This window comes from Triturus cristatus, chromosome 6, assembly GCF_964204655.1.
Source record: "Triturus cristatus chromosome 6, aTriCri1.1, whole genome shotgun sequence".
NCBI lineage: Eukaryota > Metazoa > Chordata > Amphibia > Caudata > Salamandridae > Triturus > Triturus cristatus.
Genome location: NC_140589.1, coordinates 1,161,061,110 through 1,161,084,697, shown reverse-complemented (window position 1 = coordinate 1,161,084,697; position 23,588 = coordinate 1,161,061,110).

The following is a 23,588-nucleotide window of genomic DNA, read 5'->3' as shown; positions in this document are numbered from 1 at the left end:
CCTCGGTACAGAGAGACATGATCACGACGGAAATTAAGCACCTAACTAGAGGTATCTCGGACCACTCGCCAATATGGGTCCATCTGATGATAGGGGACAAGAGAGTCGGGGGCTTAGCGCCAATAAATCCCTGGCACCTTAAAGGCCCAGGGACCAGAGCATTACTGGTGAAAGTAATTGACCAATACTTTGGGGACAACGAGGGCACTGTGGACTCACCATCCACTCTGTGGGAGGCATTCAAGACAGTCCTTAGGGGGCAGGCTATCTCAGTCGTGGCGGGTAGACGTAAAGAAAAAGAAAAGCAGCTGACCGATATAGAGCACGAAAGCACACGGCTAGAGGAGAAAATTGGGCACGACCCTGATGACGATGTCTCCCATCAATTGCAAATCAGAGCAGCCGAATATAAAGCCATTGCTACAGAGGCTGCTAAAACCCTTGCTCGTGACAGGGATGGGTGTATATACGACCAGGGTGACAAGGCGGGCAAACTTATAGCTTGGCTGGATAGGAAAGAAAGGGAGCAAAGAGTGGTACCTGAACTTAGGAGTGCGTTGGGGATAATCCTCACCGAGCCACACGACATAGTGCGGGAACTTGCCATACACTTTGAGAAGGTGTACCAGAGACAATCTGACCTCACGGAGGACGACTCGACCGAATTCTTAACAGACATTAAGCTGCCCACCCTTACAGACCGAGAACACGACCAGATGGAGGAAGATCTCACGTCGGAGGAACTAATCAAAGCAATAGGTGATCTTAAGGTGGGCAAGGCACTAGGACCCAATGGCCTCCCCATTGAACTGTACAAGCTTAAGCCAGATAGGATAGCGGCAGATCTGAAAGCCATGTACTACGACAGTCACAAGAGAGGTACATTGCCAAGGGATCAACGCATAGCCACACTAGTTGAATTCCCAAACCTGGGAAACCGAGGGCTGAATGTACATCATATAGACCAATATCCCTCCTTAATGCGGAACCAAAAATACTGGCCAAAGTATTAGCCAACAGACTCCGGACTATCATAACCAAACTAGTACACCCTGACCAATCGGGCTTCATACCTGATCGCAATACAGCCCTCAACCTGAGGCGCGTCAACGGAGTCCTGGGGCGTTGCCCCGGCATCCAGGAGGACGCCATGGTGGTCTCGTTGGACGCAACCATGGCGTTCGATACCCTTGAATGGGCATACCTCTTCGCAGTGCTCAAGAAGCTGGGTTTTGGGCCCAAGTTTATAGGATGGGTGCGCGTATTATACGCCGAACCGCTAGCACAAGTGTCGGTCAACAACAAGATGTCAGAGGTATTCACACTTGGTAGAGGGACCAGTCAGGGCTGCCCTCTGTCGCCATTGTTATTCACTCTCTCCCTTGAACCGCTCGCGGCCTGGATACACAGAGATATAGCCATCCGTGGACTCTGTTGGACTGAGGGCTGGGAGGACAGGATCTCGTTGTACGCAGACGATATCCTACTTTATCTTTCCTCCCCTGCACATTCCTTACAAGTGGTACTAGATATTTTTGCCAGTTTCGGAAGAAACTCAGGTTTTTTAATTAGCTGGAGCAAGTCAATGCTCTACATGCTCCATGGAACGGCCCCCCCCCCCCTCCCAAGAGACTGCACGATTCAGGTAGCGGAGGACGGTTTTCGGTATCTAGGTATATTTATAACCACTGATGTCGGGAAGCGATATGAGCGAAACCTGGTGCCTCCATTGCAGAGACTCCGAAGAGATGTAGATGTCTGGAAGAAGCTGCCCCTGTCCCTGCTTGGGAGAGCGGCGCTGTTTAAAATGATGGCATTGCCTAGATTCTTATATGCCCTCCAAAACTACACAGACATGGTACCGCAAGCCTTCTTTAAGGAGGTCGAGTCCCTGCAGAGAGAGTTACTATGGGATGGTAGACCTCGAATAGCTCTAGGCAAGCTCACGTTGGGGTGGTATGATGGGGGTATAGCCCTGCCAGACATCAGGAAGTACTATTGGGCAGCGCACTTGGCTGCGATGAACCAATGCCAGTACGGAAGCGGAGATGACCCTGCATACGGAATGGATGAGTGGTTGCTGCCGGGTGGTGACTTCACGAGATCACTTTACTCCCGACCTACTAGGTACAGGCACACAGGCCCCACTAAACACGCAGTCCAGATATGGCACGGGGCCAACAAAGCTTTGGGATGGGCCAATAAACTCACATTGGCCACCCCCCTCTGGGATACGGAACGATTGGGGACTCTGGGGAGAACCAAAGGGTTTGACAAGTGGGACCTCATCGGTATTTCGCATATTAGGGACATGTGGGGATGGGATGGAGTGGTGACGTTTGCTGCACTGCAACAGACATATGAAATGGCAGCATCAGAACACTTCCGTTATGCACAGATTCGGCATGCTCTGCAGGCCAACATCCCGTCAGGCACGGAGCTACTGAGGCATCACCGCTCGAGGACAGACTACTTGATGGACATCTACCAGACAAATGTATATCCCTCACGTACAAAAAAATCATCCACCACACCCCTGATCCCCTCACTACACTTAGGGAAAAATGGGTAAGGGATGGTCTAGAAGTAGACGATGAGGAATGGCAGGAGGCACTGTCCTCACCCAAAGAAGTGGCTATATCGGCAAAATTAAAACTAATACAGCTAAAGATTCTGCATAGAGTCTACCTCTCAGGGACCCAACTGATTCACATGGGGAGCAGTGTTGATGGGCTATGCAGGAGAGGATGTGGAATGCAGGGCGAATTCCTACACGTTCTCTGGGAATGCCCATTAGTTCAAGTCTATTGGCAGAAGATCCTGAAAGTTATGAGTACGGTGTGGGGGGTGCCCTTACTGCCTGAGGCCAAGAGATGCCTTCTGAATATTTGGGAGCCCGCGGATTTAAACGTAAAAGGAAGGCTATGGGTCACAGTTGGGCAGACGGTTGCCAAGTGCAACATAGCACAGTTATGGGGGGCCTCTGCACCACCTACGTTAAAGAAATGGAAGGAAGATATGGACTGGTGTATGGTTCATGAGAAAACTGTATACGTTGCACGGGGATGTCCCAAAAAATGGTTAGCAATTTGGACTAAATGGAATGTGTACCGTGGGGGGCTATGTGAACCACCTATTGTCTCGTCCCCAGAGGACCACTGTACAGTGTAAAGTGTAGGGCAAAGTATTGTAACTATGCCCGCTAAATGGAAAATTATGTACTGATACGTGTGACAAATGGATGCAAATGTAATATACGAGATGCAGAGCTGTATAACATGACCACTGTTTCTCTAAGTTAAATAAACAGTTTAAAAAAAAAAAAAACACGCTGCTGTAGACTAACAGCTTGATGTCTGATCTGCTAAATTTCAGTTAAATAATTCAGGAAAAAAAAGAAGACTTTATGCTCCTGATTTAGGGGAATATCCAATATATGAGAAACCTGTAGTGCAACCAAAATGGAAATATGTCAAAGATGCAATAGAGGTTCAAAAAAAGAAAACAAATTAAGAGAAATTTTAACGTGTAAAGAAAAAGAAAATAGAACGTTTTGATGACATTGTAGGTTACCAGTTAGAAAATAGTTCAGGCATCATTTGCTATGCTAATGTGATTCTGAATGTTGGGTTTTATCTACAGGATTTTCATCATGAAATCATGGGAAATCGTGAAAAAAGATTCTGTTATTTCCTACATCATGTATTTCAACAGTTGGGAACAGACAGAAGTAAAATTCATACTGCTTCTGGAATTCAACATCTTTTGGATGTTTTACTGGTTCTTTGACATTTTCTCTTAATATACAACAAGATGCACAAGAATTTCGAATCCTTATGCTTGGAGTATTAGAACATGAAGAAATACAGATTGATAACTTTTTTGGACTGAGTTATCAATGGGATCATAAATGTAAAGAGTGTTCATTTACTTCTACCACTGAAATACAAACAGAACGATTCATATACCTAACGATACCAGACTGCAAATCAGTACCTTTTAACAAATTGATAAAAACAGCTAATCGGGACATGAGATGTTCACATTGTAGATCGGAGATGTTGTATACATTACATATAGAAAGATTTTGAAAATATCTCATTTTATTGCTACAACGTTGTGGAGCAAATGGAAGGAAATTAGAAGCGAAAATAATGTTTTTTAATGCAAGTCAAATATCCATTTCAGGGAGAACTTTTACAGCAGCAGTGGCTATTATTTTCCATGATGGACTTACTACAACATCTGGACACTATACTGTTTATTTAAAGTGTAATAATATGGACTCATTGCAATGATGCCCTCGTGGAATTTAAACCTAGATTGCCTTATGAATTACCAAATTCATATTTGTTATTTTTAAAGCCAAAGTTTTGAGTACATCGTTCGGCCTATTGAAAAGATGTGAACAGAAAGTGGATATGACTAGAAACTATTAGTATTTATAATTAGTGTTTGGAATATTATTTGCACTAACTGATATTGCATTTGTAAAATTGTGTTTAAAAGAAAATACTTTATATATTTGTTGTCTATAGTGTACCAGATGTGAATGAGAGTCTACATTTCAGGAAATGTATTTTAAAAAACTAATTGAGTTAATGTAGATGAAGGAAGTAATTAACAAAAGTGTAGATAGGAAAACAAATAGCTACACATATTGATTTTGATGCTCTTCGCTGATCTGGGTCTTTTTTGCTACAATCAATTTGATTGGTTTTTTCCCCGCTGTTCAATGATGATACTTTATTAAAATCACTGTTTATGCTGAAGTTAAGTGGAATCTAAGAACAGCAAAAAAGGGAATCTTAAAATGTTATGTAATCCTACATTTATGCTGAGTTCCGGAAAATATAACATTATAATTTCTGTAATATATTGTCATTAAAAACAGTTTTTCTGTTTCTTCTTTATACTAGGTACTGTATAAGTTTCAAGAGTTTTACTGCTGTTTAGGACAATACTATTCTAAAATAGTTCTACTGAGTAATGTCTCTAAATTACTTAAAAGGTAAGAATACATAATATGATATGCATGATAACTTGATAAAATGTTTAAAGTTTAACTATTTGTTCTTTGTTTCTAATGTAAATAATGTTGAACCTTTACACTATTTACAAACTATCACCATGTTGCTGATGTAATCAGCCGGACAGTCATAATTTCACACAAACACTACCTGTGCTCTCATCTCTTCTCTCTAGCACAACTCTTGCACTAATAGGATAACCCAGGCATTATCCTTGCATTCTCTCTTTCAGACAAGCACAACCTAATCACCCAGGCAGTACCCCTGTACTCATACATTCACTCAGGCCTAACTCTTGCACTTAACATTTCACTCAGATACAACCCATGCACTCATCCATTCTCTCAGGTACTAGATATGTACTCATGTAATATTCCAGAAATTGCTCTTGCATTCATCCTTTTATAAATACACTACCCATGCGCTGATCTAGGCAACCATATATTACTCTTGCAGTTATGCAATCACCTAGGCAGTACCTCTGCACTTAAAAAATTACCCATGCACTGCCCACATACTCATGCAATCCCTCAATAACTATTCTTGCACTCAAGCATTCAGTGAGGCACTCCCATGCACTTGTGCAATCAAAGAAGGCGCACACATATCACATATCTAATCACTCAGGCATTAGCCATATATTCATGCAATCACCCAGAAATGACACGTCAAACAGGTACTACCCATGCACTCATCTATTCACTCATGCACTACATATGCACTCATGCAATCGCCCAGGCATTACCCTTACACTCAAAGTTTCACTCAGTACTTCTCATACACTCATCCAATCACTCAGGCAGTACCATTGCATTCATTCATTCACCCAGGCACTACCCTTGCACTCATCTATTAACTCAGGTACTACCCATGCACTCATGCAATAACCCAGGCACTGCCCATGCACTCATGCACTTAAGGACACATTACCTATATAAAAATCCAATTAATCAGGCATTACCTATGGAGTCATGCAATCACACAGGCACTACTCTTGCACTCAACCATTGACTCAAGGACAATGTATGTGCTCATCCATTCACTCAGGCACTGCATATGCACTCATCCAATCAAGCAGGCACTAGAGTTGGACTAATCCATTCAGTCAAGTACTACCCATGCACTCATCCTTTTCCTAAAGCACTACCCATGCACTCATGCAATGACCCAAGCATTAGCCTTGAACTCATACTTTCACTCAGGTATTATCCATGCACTCATACAGTCACCCAGGCACTTCCACTTCACTAATGCAATCACCCAGGCACTACTCCTACACTTATGCAATCGCCCAGGCACTACTCATGCAGTGATGCAATCACTCAAGCACTATTCTTGCACTCAACCATTGACTCAGGAACTATCCATGCACTCATCCATTATCTCAGGCAGTACCCATGCACTCATCCAGTGACCCAGGCATTGCCCTTGTTCTCTTCTTTTCACTCAGACAGTACCCATGCACTAATCCAATCACGCAGGCACTACCCATGCACTCATTCAATAACCCAGGCACTACCCTTGCACTCATCCATTCACTCAGATACTACCCATGCACTCATCCAAACACCCAGGCAGTACCCTGTACTCATGCAATTACCCAGGCAGTACCCATGTACCCTTGCCATCACGCAAGCACTACTCTTGCACTCAACCATTCATTCAGGCACTACCCAAGCACTCATCCATTCTCTAAGGCACTACCCATGCACTCATCCAATGAGCCAGGCATTACTCTCGCAGACATCCTGTTATACAGACACTACCCATGCACTGATCTAAGCACACATACATTACCCTTGCACTCATGCAATCACCCAGGCATTAGCCATGCACTCATGCAATCACTCAGACACTACCCATCTAATCATCCATTCCCCCAGCCACTACCCATGCACTCATCTAGTGACCAAGGCATTACCCTTGAACTCATCCGTTCTCTCAGGCCCTACCCATGCACTCACCCAATGACTCGGGCATTACCCTTGTACTCATCCTTTCACACAGGCAGTACTCATGCACTCATCCAATCACTCAGGCACTACCCATGCACTCATGTAATAACCCAGGGGCTACCCATGCACTCATCCGTTCACTCAGGCACTACCCATGCACTCATGCAATCTCCCAGGCAGTACCCCTCCACTCATGCAATCACCCAGGTAGTATTTTTGCACTCATGCAATTACTCAGGTACTAACCATGCACTCATGCAATCACTCAGGCATTACTCTTGCACTAAATTATTTGCAAAGGCACAACCCATGTACTCATCCATTCTCCCAGGCACAGCCCATGCACTCATCCAGTAACCCAGGCATTTCCCTTGTATTCATCCTTTTACTCAGGCAGTAGTCATGCACTCATCCACTAACCCAGGCATTACCCTTGTACTCATTATTTCACTCAGGCAGTAGTCATGCACTCATCCAATCACTCAGGTACTACCCATGCACTCATTTAATAACCCAGACCCTACCCATGCACTCATCCATTCACTCAGGCACTGCCCTTGCACTCATGAAATCTCCCTGGCAGTACCCCTCCACTCATGCAATCACCCAAGTAGTATTTTAGCAGTCACGCAATTACCCAGGCACAAACCATGCACTCATGCAATCACTTAGGCACTACTCTTGTGCTACATTATTCACTCAGGCACTACCCATGCACTCATCCAGTAACCCAGGCAATACACTTGTATTCATCCTTTTACTCAGGCAGTACCCATGCATCATCCAATGACCCAGGCATTACCCTTGTACTCATCCTTTCACTCAGGCAGTATTCATGTACTCATTCAATCACTCAGGCATACCCATGCATTGATTCAATAACCCAGGCCCTACCCGTGCCCTCATCCAGTAACCCAGGCATTTCCCTTGTATTCATCCTTTTACTCAGGCAGTACCCATGCACACATCCACTAACCCAGGCATTACTCGTGTACTCATCATTTCACTCAGGAAGTACTCATGCACTCCTCCAATCACTCAGGTACCACCCATGCACTCATTTAATAACTCAGGCCCTACCCGTGCACTCATCCATTCACTCAGGCACTATCCATGCACTCATGCAATCTCCCTGGCAGTACCCCTCCACTCAAGCAATCACCCAGGTAGTATTTTTGCACTCATGCAATTACCCAGGCCCTACCCATGCACTCATGCAATCACTCAGGCACTACTCTTGCGCTAAATTACTCACTCAGGCACTACCCATGTACTCATCCATTCTCTCTGGCACTACCCATGCACTCATCCAGTAACCCAGGCATTACCCTTGTATTCATCCTTTCACTCAGGCAGTACCCATGCACTCATCCAATCGCTCGGGCACTACCCATGCTTTCATTCAATCACCCAGGCACTACCCTTGCACTCATCCATTCAATCAGGCACTGCCCACACACTCATACAATCTCCTAGGCAGTACTCCTGCACCCATCTACACTCTCAACCTCACCCTCATTCCATAGATGACCTCACCGCCCACTATAGCTCAGTGACGACTGATGTTCATGACCAAATCGCCCATGTCAAACTAAAGAGCTCTAGACAAATCCAATCCAGATCCTGGTTCAACTCAGACCTTAATAATGAGAGGAGACACCTAAGACTGACCAAAAAGCTATGGAGACAGAGCCCCTCACCGGCACACCGCGCACTCCTCAGGTTTGCACGTCTCTCCTAAAAAATCATATCTTTAGGGAAAAATCCACTTTCTTTCGTAATCAACTTGACAGTACAAAGAACAGACCAAGGGAGCTCTTTAATATAATTAAACAACAAACCACCTCACCTCCCAACATGAAACAATAGCCAGCAATAAACGCTATGAAGGAATAGCCATCTTCCTCTCTGACAAAGTTTCAAAAATCAAATGATCGTTTAGCCAAGACACAAGACTATCACCCCAGCTTAATTACTCCCCTGACATGCAAATATCCATGGAAACTTTCCCAAAACTCAACTAATGACTGAGATGCCCCAAGAAATACCCAAACCAACATTGATTTCTACCACCTAAAAAACGATGCTAAGTGGACAGATTTTAAACTGATGACAGAAGGAGAAGTCTTCAAAATAATTGCAAACTTGAAGCCCATATCCCATACTACTGACACTCTCCCCTCCATCCTAGAACAGAACCTCAACCACATAATTTCTCCATTTTGGACAAAAATCATCAATGCCTTTGTCTTACCTGGCCACATTCTCAAATCCCTCCAACTAGGCCAAGTCACACCCATTCTTAAAAAAACAGATACTGACCCTAATGACTTCAATTACCTCAGACCAATCACCAACCTTCCCTTCCTGTCTAAAACAATCGAGACATGTGTCCTGCTAAAACTCAACCAGCACACAGATGAACTGAACCTTCAAAACACCTTCCAATCGGGCTTCAGGAGAGGCTGCAGACACTGAAACTGCTTTGCTTAATATTCCAGATGCAAAAGGAACAAACGATGGATAGAATGCTGAACAATGCAAACATTCACCCCAGTCGCATTGATCTCGGTTTAATCCACTGTTCTTTTGTTGCCCACGCCACTCCAGTTTGGACCCAGCAATATTCAAAACAGTCTCGACCCTGCTGCTCATAGGAACAGTCAAACCCGAACTGCCAAGCCAGGTCCCCCCTGGACCGCAAACAACCATCCTGGGACCGGCTTCAGGGCATCACCCCCTCATCTTCCAGGCTAGCTTGAATCCAGTGGCACAGTGAGCACAGGACCCATGTCAGGGCATACCCCTATCATTTAGGGTGACAAAAGCAAAAGGAACAAAGATGGATGGAATGATGAACAATGCAAACGTTCACCCCCAGTCACAAAGATCTGTGTTTAATCCATCTTTCTTTAGCTCACCAGCCACCCCAGTTTGGACTCAGCCATATGCAAATAAGTCTTGACCCTGTTCCTCATAGGAACAGTCCAGCCCAATCTGCCAAGTCAGGTCCTCCCTGGAGTGGAAACAAGCATCCTGGGAACGGTTTTGGTGCATCACCCTCCTCAGCCAGGCTAGCTTGAATCCAGTGGCACAGTGAGCAAGGGACCCACATCTGGGCATACACTTCCCACTTAGGGCAACAAAAGCAAAAGGAACAAATGATGGACGGAATGCTGAGCAATACAAACATTCACCCCCAGTCACAAAGATATGGGTTTAGTCCATTGTTCTTTTGCTTGCCATACCACCCCAGTTTTGATCAAGCCATATGCAAATCAGTCTTGACCCTGTTCCTCATAGAAATAGTCCAGCCCGAATTGTCAAGCCAGTTCCTCTCTGGGCTGGAAGGAAGCACCCTGGGACAGGTTAAGGGGCTTCACCCTCATCAGATAGGCTAGCGTGAATCACGAGGTGCAGTGAGCACAGGACCCACATCTGGACATAACCTTCCCATTTAGGGCGACAAATGCAAAAGGAACAAATAATGAACGGAATGCTGAACAATGAAAAAATTCACCCCCAGTCACAAAGATCTGGGTTTAATCCATTGTTCTTTTGCTCACCACGCCATCCCAGTTTGGACCAGCCATTAGCAAATCAGTCTTGACCCTGTTCCTCATAGGAACAGTCCAGCCTGAAGTTCCAAGCCAGAACCTCCCTGGACCAGAAACAAGCATCCTGGGACCGGCTTCTGGGCATCACCCCTCATTAGCCAGGCTAGCTTGAATCCAGTGGCGCAGTGAGCACAGGACCCACATCTGGACATAACCTTCCCATTTAGGGCGACAAATGCAAAAGGAACAAATGATGGACGGAATGCTGAACAATGAAAAAATTCACCCCCAGTCACAAAGATCTTGATTTAATCCATCGCTCTTTTGCTCACCATGCCACCCCAGTTTGGACCCAGCCATATGCAAATCAGTTGACCCTATTTTACATAGTAGCAGCCCGAACTGCCAAACCTGGGCCTCCATGGACTGGAAACAAGCATCCTGGGACCGGTTTCAGTGCATCACCCCTCTTCAGCCCAGCTAGCTTGAATCCAGTGGATTTGTGAATATTTCCGATGACATTCACAAATCCTTAGCTGAAGGTGGCTCATACCTCCTGATCCTACTTGACCCATCGGTCGCATCTGATATGGTAAACCATCCAGCTTTACCCAAGCCCCACAAAAATTGCACTGGTATCAATAGCACTGTCTTCAAATGGTCCACATCCTACGTGCAACATCGTTCTCAGCAAATACAAAGCAGCAGTTGTCTCTCGAAGCCTGAACCAGTTCCACAAGGTGTTCCTCAGGTTCAATCCTTTCTCCAGCCCCATTTAATCTTATCATGTAACCCAAATAATTTTTCTGAAATAGGCAGGGGTGAAATCTCACCTACATGATGAGGACACACAGCTCTACTACATCACCTAGAGACATCCTCCATTTGAATGCCCCATTAAACAAGATACAAAACTAGTTGAACACCGACCACCTAAAACTGAAACCCAGCAAAACTGCTAAAAAAAAATTACCTACCAATCCAAGAATTGCTCAAGAACTTGAAAGCACTAGACTGCTCTCTTTCACTTTTTAACTCTATAAAATCCTTGAGTATCCCCCTGGACAGAAAAATGTCATTGAAGGAGCACATCAACAACTCAGCCAAATGAGCCCTTTTCACACTAAACACCTAAAAAAATCAAACATTTTATCCCCCAAAGATCTTAAGACTGTAGTGCAATCACTTGTCCTCTCTACACTGGAATATGGCACCACCTTCATCATTGGAACTCCAAAAAGTCACCTTGCACCCTTGAGAGCCACTCTCAATGCGGCAGCCAGACTCCTCACAAGAATAAAGCGGTTTGATCCCATCTCACATGCCCTTAAGAGAGGCAACTGGCTTCCCATTGAAGGAAGATGCATCTTCAAGACAGCCTGCATCACCCACAAAGCCCTTCATACAAAATAACCCAAATACCTAGAAACCAAACTTTCGAGAGCAGGTAGAGTCCAGGCACTGAGAAGTTCCAACTCAATTCTTCTCATACACCCTAATCTGAAAATGAAATCCACCCAGGCACGCGCCTTATCAGGAAATGCCCCCAGGATATTGAACTCACTCCCCAAATACCTCAAATGCAACCCCTACTTTTCTTGCTTTAAAGAGACCTCAAATATCTGCCACTTAAAAACTACTTCAACATGCATACAAGTTGATCCATGTTTCCCAAATACCTTACCCCCATCTACAGACTCTTTTGTTGCGGTCTCCTGACCCAGTCAGTTCTTACTTTGGCACTAATATCATTACCTTAATGCTGCATTGTTGTGTACTTTTCTTGATGGTTCTCACTATTTTAATGATGTTTTGTATATACTTCCCTTTGACTTCATTTGATCCACACATATCCTCACATATATCTCAAATTAATCTATCGTCAAAACTTGTAAAGCGCTCTAATACCTTCGGGTCTAACTAGCACTGTATAAAACTATAAAATAATATAAGAATACGAATAATAAAGCAACAAGGTTCATACAACACCGTGTAGAATGAACAGGCTTCAAGTTTTAATAATGTCTTTGTTAAACCTGGAGGTGGCCTTGCAAGGAGTGGGAGAAGACACAGGTGTTGGAGAGGGTTCATAGATAAGGAAGGTGCACTCTGGTAGAAGTAAATCGAAACAAGACAACTATAGTCCATAAATCTTCTTTTTATTTGAACTTGTTTTTGAAAGGACTGGCACACAGCCAACATGTTTCGTTCAAGAAAACTTCGTCAGGGCTGGAGTATACATGAAAACATAAATGTATATATACACAAAAGTACCATCAAAGAAAATAAAGAAAAATAAAGGAATGCTTAGTTACTTTAAAGAAACATTCAAAACCACATACACATAAAATTACGTGAGTGGCTATATGTGTGTAACACGTGTCACGTAGCTGTACACACACAGAAATGGAGAAACAGTTTTGGTGAGAGTACCTCTCACATGTCTTACCCTAGGCACAAACCCTACATGCCCCAAGGAAGGGAAATGGAAGGGAGACCTTTGTTGTCAGACTCTGGAGGGGAGGTAAAAAACAACAACATAATAATGACATAGAGTCAACAGGCGACATTGTTCTCAAAGGAGCTTTTAGATTCTCCCAAATCGGCTCAGTCGCACTAATTACATTCACACATGAATTCATTTCCTTACTGCATCAAGGTGCGTCACCCGTGATATCACCTAGGTGTGTTCATCCGTCCTTCCCGACGTTAACTGAGCAGGGGGAGAGCCATGGTTTAAATAGTGCTCCTAATTGGACAAGGGAAGTAAATTATTCCCGTGATCTGCTTAAGTGCCTACAATGGTGTGGGTTTCGGTGTCCCCGTATGTATCATAGGAAAATTGCAGAGCAATAGCCTGACCTGCTCGTAGCGTAGCTGGTGATCTCCTAAAGCCGGCTCCCAAGATCCGGTGTCCGAGTTGGCCGTTCTATCAGAGGGACAGGCACTGGCCTGGCTGTGGGCACTGCCTCGCTGCTAACCAATCCCAAATTATGTCGAGGCCGGGATCGGCTGGAGTTGCGCACGTTAGGGTCAGGCATGTCTGACTAGCGCGTGTAAAGAAAGCGTCCACCAATGACGTGGGGGGAATTTATCACATGGGCGGGACCCAAAGTCTACATGAACTCCTAATTTAAAAGAGTTCTGTTTACCGTACTACAAGAAAATGCGCTCACCTATCTGAATACAAGGGAGCGAGTGCTAGCACTTCTCTCGCTTTTGTTACAGGGGCCCGATATAGCAGCACTGCTGCAAAACCAGCCCCTCGCCTCCAGGGAAACGCCTGGTGCCTGCTACGGCCAGTCCAACCCTGTTCTTGTTTGTCAAATTGAGCTCCTGCCATTATGTATCAAGGAGCTATGGTGCCCTTATTATAATGTCATTTGTTATGGAACATTTGTATAGCACTTTCTACCTCTTTGTTTGGCGCTGAAGCACTTCCCTACATAGGTAGCACTGTACATCTTGTTAGTTTTTATATTTCCTTTTCCTACTTGTGAGGTAAGTAGGTTATTATATGTTTTGGTTGTGCGACCTCACTGTGTAAGAAACTCACAAACCTGTCTTTGGTCCAGCCAAATTTGTTTGCCAAACCTTAGCTCAACCATTGGAAGCTGTAAGTTCCACAGTCAGGCTTTGTCAAAGGAACAAATGCAAAGTATTTATAGATACCAAAACAGTTAAATGAGAAAGAAACATAATACAAAGAAAATCTGATACCAATTTATAAAAATAGCTCTTATTTTTATGAATTTTTAGACAACAAAATGAAACAAATCCACCAGAGGGTTCCTGAGATTTACATTATTAAGCAAATAATAAATCAGTACTTCTCGTTCAAATTGTAAAAAAGCATTGGCATCTACAGAGAATAGCGGTTACCTGTAAAACTTTACTAATTTTGTGCTCGAATAATCCAGGAGATTTTAGTTACCAAATCTGACAAGGAGCGAGACACAGGGGTCTATGAGGGTTGGCAGGACAGATACCATGCAGCCAAAGCAGCCTCCAGTCCCGTTCCAGGTTCTATGACGAAACACCCATAGACATCAATGGAGTGATCCTGATGCAAGGGATACAGGATGCAGAAGAGGCTGAAGGATACTAAAGATGCTGATCCGGTGACTGAGGTCTTCCTGTGGCCACTGCTCGGTCCATGAACATGGTGAGGTGACTTTAGACACAGGAATCATTTGATGTCCCTTGATGTTCAGCCAAAAAACTGTTGCAACTGGTTTACTGGTCTACTGGTCTCCAGGTACAGCGATCCCCATGGTTCCCTTTAACTGAGGCTGGTGTCTGTCTTGGGTAACCAAACTGCCCTCTGATGACTCTCCCGAGTCCAGAAGAATTGGGTGCCACTTTTGAAGGTCGATAATTGATCTTCCAGGCTTTGGTGGGCAGCAGCGGTAAGGCAATCTTGGCCACCGATTCACTAAGGCAGGCTGCTTTAACTTTTGTGGCCCTATAGCAGTAACCGAATGTCACCAACTGACTCTTGGAATCACTCTTGGAATCACTTCTTCTGTCTGTGGCTCAGCGACACCTTTTGCTTGAGCAGGGCACCACAAGTACAGTCCTTTCTATGCTAGCCCAAGGATCAGCAGTTGCAGTCTATTCTTTGGTGCAGACTTTCTTTGCTGGTCCAGGGAACAGCAGAGCAGCCCTTCTTCAGTCCTCACTCCAGTGCAGACATGATCTGTGATCTAGGTATCAGGGGTGGCAATTTTATGCCCAGGACTTGCCTTCAGGGGATGCGGTGGCTACTAGCCAATGAGCTACCAGGTCCCCTCCCACCTGATGACAACTTCTTATCAAGTATTTGCGCCTAGATGCCCCAGAGCAATGCAATATTCTGCCCAAATCACAAGATGGCAAAACCCTTCTCTCTGTGTATGGTGTTCGGTAGCCCACCCTAGAGACATGTCTACCTAAGGGCTACACTGACATGGGAAAACTGGTTTGACAACTGTTTCCTTCTTTGTTTCCCTGATATCAACCTGCCCACCAGAACCAAACAGCAGCCCCTTTTGTGTGTGTCCACCATTTGACCTTCAAAGGCGGATCCCCTCTGAAGATTGCCTTTTGGGCTGACACCCTGTTTGGCCTTCCTGCTAGGAACAGATAAAACCTCTTACAATGACAGGTCCTTTGTCTTCCTTCCTCAGAGTCTTTCATACCTCCTCCCAGGAGGGCAGAAGGCTGTGCCTGGTCAGCAACTGTAAATGGTCACTGGAAAACTAAAGCAGCAGAGTGGCAACTTTCTAAAATTGCCATTTAATTAAAAGTGACATTAAATTCGACTTGGGTATCAAGTCGGGTTTAATGTAACTATTCTTTTGATACCTTGAAGTACCAACTTTAGTAGTTCCATTCAAAGGTCAGCACAGCTAAGTTGTCAATGTAAAAACATGTACTAGCTATTGGGGCTACCAGCCTTTCTACATCAAAAAAATGAAAAATTGGGGGTTTTAGTGTGAGGGCATATATATATAAAAATCTCCTACTATTTAATATACAGTACCCTACCTTAGGACTAAATAGGCCTGCCTTTGGGGGTTGCATACATCTTAACAAGCATTTGCAATGCAATCGGTCTCGTACTAGTGAAAGTTAGAGCTATTGGCATGCAAAGGACACTGTTTTTTAGTTATGTTTTTTTGTTTACAGTGGAGTGATTTTTTGACCTATGTTAAGAGAGACAAAGGAAAGGGAAGGGAGAGGAAATAATTAAAAGCAGGGGTGGGACTAGTAGTGCTGTAAAAGAAAGAGGAAAGATGGATTTTGAGCATATGTAAAGTGCCCCTGTAGCACTGAAATTACACCACTGCACAAGTGAATAGAAAGATTAAACACGGGTGAGCACCTACCTGAATATTGTATTTAATCTGTATTGTTAGTAAGTTTTTGAATATTATTCAGGTTTTATGTAAGCTTTCCTGTGTCCTTTTGGAATGTGTAGGCGGTAAGAGCGTGGGAAGTTAGCAGCAACTAGTCAGTATGGTGGGTAAAAGGCCGGCTGCGAGGTTCATGCACAGCAGGTAGTCTCGATGCCGTGGTCAGAAAACCCCAGGTAATGTGGACTCCCGGGGGCAACAGAGGGAGCTCCGTCCGGGAGCTCCCGGGCTAAGTATTGCCTTTTTGGCGAAATATCCCTGAAAGTGACCCATCTCGACTCCAACACACCCAGGGATCGGTTGGCTGCAGCACCGCGATTCTCCAGTGCCACCTGGCTGCTGTCCCCGCCAGTGATGAAGAGGAGCCGCAGATGGCATCGGCGGAGCTGCGCCATCACTGCTGCCGAGGCTGATATACTGCCTGTGGCTGCCGGCACCTCCCCACACTACACATGGTGAGCGCGGGCACTCTCGGAGACCCCCAGCACTTCAGCGAGCCTCGCCTAGCCACTCACGGTGCGGGAGATCGGATCGGAGTTGGCAGCTGTCGATGTGCTTCTTGAGGAGAGATCGCAGCGCTGGATGCATGGGGTCTCCACTGTCTGCTGTCACGCACCGCGGGATGGTAGACGGTGAGCGGGGGCACTGCTGATAACCCTGGGTTCCCCCAGATGTTCTGGTATTGACCGTGGGGGGCTCCGATGACCTGTCCCCCCACCGGCCTTAAACTCTCTGGGTCAGATGCGCGCTTGCTGAGCACAAGATGGCGGAGTGCACCTCGGCAGCACTTGCTGTTTAACGGTGGTTCCATGTTCCCTCCTCCTTCATGGATTTTGGCCTGAATTCATCACTGTTCCCAGCGGGGCAGGCAACGTGCGGGACACTCTTCTATTTCGGTCTCTGTGGTCCCTACCTATTCAGAGGCTCACTCCAGTTCTCGGCTCTCCTTGATGCGCTGGTCGTCAGCCTGCTCCCCTCCGACCCCACTTAATGGAACTCTGCTCACCTGGTTTTTTGGGTCTTGACCTGGTTGCATCTTGCCATTTTGAGATGGTTTCCATCGATGTCCACGACCCGGGTCCGTCATTTTGTTTATTCTTGTCCTTTCCTTTGGTACATTGGATTCCATCCTGCCGACCTTCAGACATTTCTCTTTTGCTGGACTGCCTTATCTCTTTCTTGCCCTCAGATCCCCCTATCTCCTATCACCAATCTCAGCCTCTGACTCTTCTCCCCAACCTACCGCTCTCTACCCCTTTTGATTTTTTATTTCTCCGTTCACTCTGTAAATATGTAATATATACTTGTCCAAGCCTGCTGGCAAAATGTTATCCTGAGAAAATCTACTATATATATATATATATATATATATATATATATATATATTTTCCAACCAAACGCCCTTGCGCTCAGGAATGCACTCGACAATGCTCTCTCAGTGATTGCCTCGATGCAGCACACATTTCCTCCGTCCATCAATTATGACCATGCCCGACGCGTTTCGAGGCCAGCGCCTCTTAGTCATGGGCTTCACACAGAGGCATAGAAAATCTCACCTGTTTGTTACTCAATTTATTACGAGAAACCGGCTTTAGTGGGCGTGGCTTACAGTAAACGCCACATTGCATGCTGGTTAATGCAGTTCAACAGGTAAGTACAGTATTCATCCTTTAGTAGGCTCCATGCCTCGAGGCAATCACTGAGAGAGCATTGTCGAGTGCATTCCTGAGCGCAAGGGCGTTTGGTTGGAAAATAATACACGCGGCTTCCCGAGCTGCGGAAACAGGAGGTGCACCATTTTACGATTGGGTGAAAGGCTGTGGAGGACAATGATTCCTTTCCATGAGGCACAATGTTCTGTTGCAAAAGAAAGCGCACAATGCCAGAAGTCCCTACCTACCAAAGGATACTAAAAGCTGTTAATTTACGCAGAGGCATGGAGCCTACTAAAGGATGAATACTGTACTTACCTGTTGAACTGCATTAACCAGCATGCAATGTGGCGTTTACTGTAAGCCACGCCCACTAAAGGCGGTTTCTCATAATAAATTGAGTAACAAACAGGTGAGATTTTCTATGCCTCTGTGTGAAGCCCATGACTAAGAGGCGCTGGCCTCGAAACGCGTCGGGCATGGTCATAATTGATGGACGGAGGAAATGTGTGCTGCATCGAGGCAATCACTGAGAGAGCATTGTCGAGTGCATTCCTGAGCGCAAGGGCATTTGGTTGGAAAATATATATATATATATATATATATATATATATATATATATATATATATATATATATATTACCTACTGGCAGTCGCCAGTAGGTAGTTATAGTTAGAACCTATTTTCCAGAGGAAATCCGCAACATTCTATTTGGAATAACGTCGGCGCCGATTGACAAATCTTCGCGAAATTCTCCAAACTTTTGGCCAGCTCCGGTGCGCTCCTATCCTGAAAATTTCACGGTGATTCGTCAAGCGGGGGCCGAGAACAAAGGGGGTCCCAAAACACATTTTCCTCTCGCATTTTCCCATAGGACCTGTTGACGCAGCTACAGCCCGAACTGCTGAACGGAATTACACCAAATTTGGCAAAGAGGTAGTCCTAAGCTCAGACTCGTGCCTTTTGCTTAAATGGTGTAAATCCGTTCAGTAGTTCCTGAGAAAATTAGAGTTAAAAAGATAGACATATCTGGGCGGAGCCTAACCACACATCTCATCGTGAGATCTGATTGGCTGTCAGTACTTCATCCAAGAAGTGTTGGCAGCTATCTTGGGACCAATATATATGATAGCACCTCATTAAAAAGCATTGCAGTTAATAGAAGGTTTTAAGACTTTAGTTACATTATAAATCATTTGTTGATGGTACCATACTCATTTAAGGAATTGTGGTGTGTTTTAAGGTGATTTTACCACGTGAAAAAGCCTTCTGCTGTGATATCATGAATCATGTTTGAGAGAAAACTATTTTCTCATGCGTTTACCACAGAGGTTTGGAAGATGATCTATAAGCTAAACTGAGAGCATATTTTCTGTAACTTCACATTATCTTTCTCAGTCATGTGAGAATGAAGTCTGACATTCTCAGTAGAACATGTACATCCAACAAGGGCAGAGACTGTCAGTTGATTCCTTTGTGTTCTACTGTAGCTTCCCAGAGTGTTCCAAAGAACAACTAGAGCGCTAACAGTCCTACTTATGAAAAACGTATGGCACACCTGAAGCCACCTTGATTGGAATAAAGTGGTAACTCTTAAAACATTTAATTTAAAAAGGAAGAAAATTAGGGGGTTCATTTTGCCATAGAAAGTATGATTAGTGCTGCAGAAAGAAAAATTAGGGCACATTTTGAGTGACTTCTCAAATCCTCTTCTATTTCATTAAAAAATTCTGCAATGCAGACTGAAGCATGCACTTTCAATGCCAGCAGCAGACTTCCCTGGTGAGCAGTAGCGTTACTACAGTGATCTAATGAGCAACTAGAGTGCTAACATTCTGAATTTATGGCAAATGTGTGACACATCTGAATGCCTTCTTGATGGAACCAAAGTAAAAAAAATGAAAGTATTTCCTACTGAGGAGACTGTAGTAAATGAGGAAATTAGGAAACTTCATAACAAATAAATCTCCCAAGATGGACACCAGAGACAAAAGAGCCCAAACGTAGCACAAATATCACCCAGATGTAGCCCAAATATAACCCAATGTCAGAATGTCCCAGGGTGTTCTTAAGAACAACTAGAGCGCTTACTGTCTTACTTATGACAAAAGTATGGCACACCTGAAGCCATCTTGATTGGAATAAACTAGTAACACTTAAAACATATAATTTAAAAAGGAACACAATGAGGGGGTTCATTTTGCCATAGAAATTATGATTAGTGCTGAAGAAAGAAAAATTAGGGCACATTTTGAGTGACTTCTCAAATCCTCTTCTATGTCATAAAAAAATTCTGACATGCAGACTGAAAAATGCACTTTTAATACCAGCAGCAGACTTCCGTGGTGAGCAGTAGTTTTACTACAGTGATCTAATGAGCAACTAGAGTGCTAACATTCAGAATTTATGGTAAATGTGTGACACATCTGAATGCCTTCTAGATGGAACCAAAGTAAAAAACTGAAAGTATTTCCCACTGAGGAGACTGCAGTAAATGAGGAAATTAGGAAACTTCATAAAAAATAAATCTCCCAAGATGGCCACCAGAGACAAAAGAGCCCAAATGTAGCCCAAATATCACCCAGATGTAGCCCAAGTATAGCCCAATGACAGAATGTCCCAGAGTGTTCTTAAGAACAACTAGAGCGCATACTGTCTTACTTATGACAAAAGTATGGCACACCTGAAGCCATCTTGATTGGAATAAACTGGTAACACTTAAAACATTTAATTTTAAAAGGAACACACTGAGGGGGTTCATTTTGCCATAGAAATTATGATTAGTGCTGAAGAAAGAAAAATTAGGGCACATTTTGAGTGACTTCTCAAATCCTCTTCTATTTCATTATACAATTCTGATATGCAGACTGAAACATGCACTTTTAATACCAGCAGCAGACTTCCGTGGTGAGCAGTAGCTTTACTACAGTGATCTAATGAGCAACTAGAGTGCTAACATTCAGAATTTATGGCAAATGTGTGACATATCTGAATACCTTCTTGATGGAATCAAAGTAAAAAAATGAAAGCATTTCCTACTGAGGAGACTGCAGTAAATGAGGAAATTAGGAAACTTCATGACAAATAAATCTCCCAAGATGGCCACCAGAGACAAAAGAGCCCAAATGCAGCACAAATATCACCCAGATGTAGCCCACATGCAGCCCAATGACAGAAGTGTGCAAAACACTTATTTGTTGTGTATTTGCAGTTTGATATAGTGCAGACTTGTCAGGTACTGGAGTGCTTTACATGAGCATTGGTTACATCACACAAGATCAAATTCATATTGGTTGTAGACATGGGAGATTAAGTGATTTGACCAGAATCACAGAATGTTGAGCTGGAGCAGAAACTCCAAACTGGTTTCCCAGTTGCAAAGTCTGTAGCTCTGGAAGTAAGACCACATCCTCTCCCTAAGTGCAACATTTAATCAAGTGTTCAACGGGATAAAAAAAACGTAAAGATTACAAATAATTTTAAAGTTCTTTGTCGCTATTTGAAAACTCAGAAAATACGTCCTCATTTTAGTTTTTTTGAGCACTAACCATAATTTTGATGCAAATAAGACCCTCTCATATATGTAATTTCTCAAGGAAATGCTCTAGGTATTACAGTTTTGATTACATCAAGATGACGTCAGGCGTTCCATACTTTTGTAATAAATATAGAATGTTAGCAATCTAGTTGTTCATTGGGATACTGTTGAGAGGCAGAGGCCAGGGGCACGGACTCTGAAAATTGAAGGCAGGTAGGAGAGTGCAGAGGCAACAATTTGACCACACTGGGCAGGCAGGAAGGGCAGTGGCAGCACAACAGCCTATGGAGGGCAGTGGAAAGGGGGGCAGGGCAACAAACCAACAACACAGGACTGGCAAGATGGCTGTGGCAATATAATAGACCATTGTGGGCAGAAGGAAGAGGCAGTGGTAGTACAACCATACATGCCAACAGACCCGTTTCAGCCAGCAAACGTCCAATGTTTTTAAGCTCAAATGGGCTTTATTTGATCTGTCTCCTGTCTACAATCTCCTCTTTTTCAATGTAACTCAAAGGGGAAAATCAATACCCCAGTTTTTTTTCAAAATCTCCCTCTTACCAAGTTCAAAATGTTCGCAAGTATGCTACATTGGATCATGGTAGGCACATGGACTCGGATAACAGAGGACAGGAGGGACATGGAGAGGTGCACCAAACTGACCCTACAGGGCAGGCATCAGGGTTTGCAGCAGCACAATACACCACACAGGGCATGCGGGACGGGCGTGCAGCACAACAATCTATAGAAAGCAATAGGGAGAGGATAGGACCATACACATGGACAACAGAGAACAGAGGGGAAATAGGCAATGGTAGCTAGCCGACCATAATGGACAGACAGGAGCTGCAGGATAACAAACCATAAAGGGCAGGAGGGACGGATCAGGGGCATTACAATGGAACAGACAAGCCAGGAGGGAGGGAATAGGGATCTGCACATGGAAACAGAGGGCTGGGGGGAAGGGGGCAGGGCAGGAGCAGCAAGATGACCATGGAGGTTAGGCAGGATGGGCACTAGAAACAAGACACACCATGGAGAGCAACAGTGAGACTATGATGGCATACACACAGACCATGGAGGGAAGGTGGGAGGGGGTCAGGGGCAGCTAGCCGACCACACAGGGAAGGTGGGAGGGGCCATGGTAGCACAGAAGACCATGCATGGCAAGCGGGAGGGTTAGTGGCAGCACAATGGCTATGATGGGCAAGAAGGAGGGTGCAGGAGCATGCACAAAGGACCATGGAGCATAGAAGCAAAATGTAATGCCGTGAAAAGGGTAGGTGGACGCAGTGTTATATAGAACATAGTCCTGAGAGCACAATTGAAAATGAAAACTAGATATAGTATATGGTATAAACTATGCACCAAAAAGTGTGATATAAGATGAACCGGGCGTGAAATATATTATGCAATACATTGTGCGCAATGACAGATTCATTGGAGAGCGCGAGATAGCACAGGCACTAGCGCGTGCTATGCGATATGCACCTTGGAGTGTAATATGCACAGGGCAGTGCTGTGTAACCTAACCAGTCTCTTAAGTTGTAATATACAATATGTGCTGGGGAGTGTAACGTTGCATATGAACTGTGACAAAGATATGGATCCCAGATTGTAATATGTATGCATTGGGCGCTGTGCGTATAGGCATCGAGGAAGGCACGTTAGATGGGGCAAAATAACCCGTGCAAAGGCAAGTGTGGCATGACATATTCACGGGGTGGTGTTACAGTGCACATGGGCTAGAGAGTGTCATAGCATATGCACTAGCTGGTGGAGTACAACACAGAGGTGTGTGGCACTCGGCGGGCACTGGTGGGTGTAACACAGCATTGGGCTCAGCCAGGAGCACGCTGTGACTCTCAAGTGAGGTTTGTTCCTTTTCCAGAGAGTAAATTAAAAAGTATTGCACATTCGGCGGTGGATGTGTGTTTTATTAACCGTGAGGGGGGTTT